Here is a 4,331-nt window from a genome sequence, read left to right as displayed (position 1 = left end):
CACCAAACTTAAATTGTTGCTTGTCCCCAAGCAACTGAAGATCAATAAGATAAATGAAGAAAATATGCAATGAACTCCAAAAACATCTATGAAGATCAGTATTAATTAGATGAGCGGGGCTTTTACCTTTTTGCCTCTGAATAGTTTTGGCATCTCACTTTATCCCTTATAATTCAGAATGATTGGCTTCTTTAGGAACTCAGAATCCAGATAGTGTTAATGATTCTCTTAGTAAAGTATGATGATTCTTGAACATAGCTATTTATTGAGTCTTGGCTGTGGCCCAAAGCACTCTGTCTTCCAGTATTACCACCGGATACATACATGCCACAGACACATAATTGGGTGAACCTTTTCAGATTGTGACTCAGCTTTGCTAAAGTCCCCAATTAGAGGTGTCCAGGGTTCTTAAGCACACTCTTATTTGCCTTGGATCACAACTTTATTTCTTTCTTTTTTTCTTTTCTTTTTTTCGTTTTTTTTTTCGGTTTTTTTTTTTTTTGAAATGCTTTTTCTTGCTTCAAGAATCATTTTATTGATTTTTCAGATCCTCAGTAACATGTCTCCTTTTTCATCATTCTTTCAAGAGCCAACATTCATGAACCACAAATTCAAAAGACATATGCACTGTTTAAGCATACATTCAGAGAACAAAAATATTGCCACCACATCAAAATAATTAAACTATTATAAAATTCAAAATTCATGCAATTCTTTCTTTTATCAATTAGGCACGTTTTTAATGAAGAAAGGTGATGGATTCATAGGACATTCATAACTTTAAGGCATAGACACTAAGACACTAATGATCATAAGACACAAACATGGATAAACATAAGCATAAAAATCGAAAAACAGAAGAACAATAACAAGGAAATCAAAGAACGGGTCCACCTTAGTGATGGCGGCTCTTTCTTGCTCTTGAAGATCCTATGGAGTGCTTGAGCTCCTCAATGTCTCTTCCTTGTCTTTGTTGCTCCTCCCTCATGATTCTTTGATCTTCTCTAATTTCATGAAGGATGATGGAGTGTTCTTGATGCACCTTTGAGAGGAATCTATCCATCTCCCATGACTCGGAGGTGGAAGCTTTTGCCTTCCCTTTCCTCTTTTTAGAGGTTTCTCCGGCCTTGGATGCCATAAATGGTTATGGAAAAACAAAAAGCAATGCTTTTACCACACCAAACTTAAAATGTTTGCTCGTCCTCGAGCAAAAGAAGAAAGAAGAGAGTAGAAGAAGAAGAAATGATGAAGAGGGAGATGGAAGTGTGTTCGGCCAAGAAGGGTAAGAAAGGGTGTTTAGGTTGTGTGAAAATGAAGAGTTGAAGAAGGGTATTTATAGGAGAGAGGGGGTAAAGGTTCGGCCATGAGGGGTGGGTTTGGGAGGGAAAGTGGTTTGAATTTGAAGGGTGAGGTTGGTGGGGTTTTATGAAGGATGGATGTGAGTGGTGAGGAGAAAGATGGGATTTGATAGGTGAGGGGTTTTTGGGGAAGAGGTGTTGAGGTGATTGGTGAATGGGGGAAGAAGAGAGAGAGTGATGGTAGGGTCCTGTGGGGTCCACAGATCCTGTAGTGTCAAGGAAAAGTCATCCCTGCACCAAATGTTGCTCAAAATCACGTTTTGAGCCATTTCTGGCGTTAAATGCCGGGCTGTTGCCCATTCCTGGCGTTTAACACCAGGTTCTTGCCCTTTACTGGCGTTTAACGCCAGTCTGGTGCCCCTTTCTGGCGTTAAACGCCCAGAATGGTGCCAGACTGGGCGTTAAACGCCCAACAGCTAGCATTACTGGCGTTTGAACGCCAGTTTCTTCTCCTCCAGGGTGTGCTATTTTTCTTCCTGTTTTTCATTCTGTTTTTGCTTTTTTCATTGTTTTTGTGACTTCTTATGATCATCAACCTACAAAAAAGATAAAATAACAAAAGAAAATAGTTAACCATAAAACATTGGGTTGCCTCCCAACAAGCGCTTCTTTAATGTCATTAGCTTGACAGAGGACTCTCATGGAGCCTCAGGAATGCTCAGAACCGTGTGGGAACCTCCCAACACCAAACTTAGAGTTTGAATGTGGGGGTTCAACACCAAACTTAGAGTTTGGTTGTAGCCTCCCAACACCAAACTTATAGTTTGACTGTGGGGGCTCTGTTTGGCTCTGTTTTGAGAGAAGCTCTTCATGCTTCCTCTCCATGATGATAGAGGGATGTCCTTGGGCCTTAAACACCAAGGACTCTTCATTCATTTGAATGATCAACTCTCCTCTATCAACATCAATCACAGCCTTTGCTGTGGCTAGGAAGGGTCTGCCAAGGATGATGAATTCATCCATGCACTTCCCAGTCTCTAGGACTATGAAGTCAGTAGGGATGTAATGGTCTTCAATCTTTACCAAAACATTCTCTACAAGTCCATGAGCTTGTTTTCTTGAATTGTCTGCCATCTCCAATGAGATTCTTGCAGCTTGCACCTCAAAGATCCCTAATTTCTCCATTACAGAGAGGGGCATGAGGTTCACACTTGACCCTAAGTCACACAAGGCCTTCTTGAAGGTCATGGTGCCTATGGTACAAGGTATAGAAAACTTCCCAGGATCCTGCCTCTTTTGAGGCAGTTTCTGCCTAGACAAGTCATCCAGTTCTTTGGTGAGCAAAGGTGGTTCATCCTCCCAAGTCTCATTTCCAAATAACTTGTCATTCAGTTTCATGATTGCTCCAAGGTATTTAGCAACTTGCTTTTCAGTGACATACTCATCCTCTTCAGAGGAAGAATACTCATCAGAGCTCATGAATGGCAGCAGTAAGTCCAATGGAATCTCTATGGTCTCAATTTGAGCTTCAGATTCCCATTGTTCCTCATTGGGGAACTCATTGGAGGTTAGTGCACGCCCACTGAGGTCTTCCTCAGTGGCGTCCACCTCCTCTCTTTCCTCCCAGAATTCGGCCATGTTAATGGCTTTGCACTCTCCTTTTGGATTTTCTTCTGTATTACTTGGGAGAGTACTAGGAGGGGGTTCAGTAACTTTCTTGCTCAGCTGACCCACTTGTCCTTCCAAATTTCTGATGGAAGACCTTGTTTCATTCATGAAACTTTGAGTGGTCTTTATTAGATCAGAGACCATTGTTGCTAAGTCAGAAGTATTCTGCTGAGAACTCTCTGTCTGTTGCTGAGAAGATGATGGAAAAGGCTTGCCATTGCTAAACCTGTTTCTTCCACCATTATTGTTGTTGAAACCTTGTTGGGGTCTCTCTTGATTCTTCCATGAGAAATTGGGGTGATTTCTCCATGAAGAATTGTAGGTGTTTCCATAGGGTTCTCCTAGGTAATTCACCTCTTCCATGGAAGGGTTCTCAGGATCATAGGCTTCTTCCTCAGATGAAGCATCCTTAGTACTGTTTGGTGCATTTTGCATTCCAGACAGACTTTGAGAAATCAAATTGACTTGTTGAGTCAATATCTTATTCTGAGCCAATATGGCATTCAGAGTGTCAATCTCAAGAACTCCTTTCTTCTGATTAGTCCCATTGTTCACAGGATTCCTTTCAGAAGTGTACATGAATTGGTTATTTGCAACCATTTCAATCAATTCTTGAGCTTCTGCAGGCGTCTTCTTCAGATGAAGAGATCCTCCAGCAGAGCTATCCAAGGACATCCTAGATAGTTCAGAGAGACCATCATAGAAAATACCTATGATGCTCCATTCAGAAAGCATGTCTGAAGGACATCTTCTGATTAATTGTTTGTATCTTTCCCAAGCTTCATAAAGGGATTCTCCATCCTTCTGTCTGAAGGTTTGGACTTCCACTCTAAGCTTACTCCATCTTTGTGGTGGAAAGAACTTTGCCAAGAAGGCATTGACTAGCTTTTCCCAAGAGTCCAGGCTTTCTTTAGGTTGAGAATCCAACCATATTCTAGCTCTGTCTCTTACAGCAAAAGGGAATAGCATCAGTCTATAGACTTCAGGGTTAACCCCATTAGTCTTGACTGTGTCACAGATTTGCAAGAATTCAGCTAAGAACTGATGAGGATCTTCCATTGGAAGTCCATGGAACTTGCAATTCTGTTGCATTAGAGAAACTAATTGAGGCTTAAGCTCAAAGTTGTTTGCTCCAATGGCAGGGATAGAGATGCTTCTCCCATAGAAATCAGGAGTAGGTGCAGTAAAGTCACCCAGCACCTTCCTTGCATTGTTGGCATTGTTGTTGTTTTCGGCTGCCATGGGTTCTTCTTCCTTGAAGAATTCGGTCAGGTCCTCTAAAGAGAGTTGTGCCTTGGCTTCTCTTAGCTTTCTCTTCAAGGTCCTCTCAGGTTCAGGGTCAGCTTCAACAAGAATGCCTTTGTC

The 4,331-nt window shown here is 41.6% G+C and overlaps 1 non-coding gene across 1 annotated transcript; it reads left to right on the top strand.

Moving 5' to 3' along the window:
- Positions 1-3,695: 3,695 nt before the first annotated feature.
- Positions 3,696-3,803, top strand: LOC130964546 (small nucleolar RNA R71). The gene has a single exon (XR_009080635.1). It is a non-coding gene; the product is annotated as a small nucleolar RNA R71 (small nucleolar RNA).
- The last annotated feature ends 528 nt before the right edge of the window (positions 3,804-4,331 follow it).

The sequence above is a fragment of the Arachis stenosperma genome, chromosome 2, assembly GCF_014773155.1.
Source record: "Arachis stenosperma cultivar V10309 chromosome 2, arast.V10309.gnm1.PFL2, whole genome shotgun sequence".
Taxonomy (NCBI): Eukaryota; Viridiplantae; Streptophyta; class Magnoliopsida; order Fabales; family Fabaceae; genus Arachis; species Arachis stenosperma.
The sequence above is the reverse complement of the archived record's forward strand: the minus strand, read 5'-3'. Positions and strand labels throughout refer to the sequence as shown.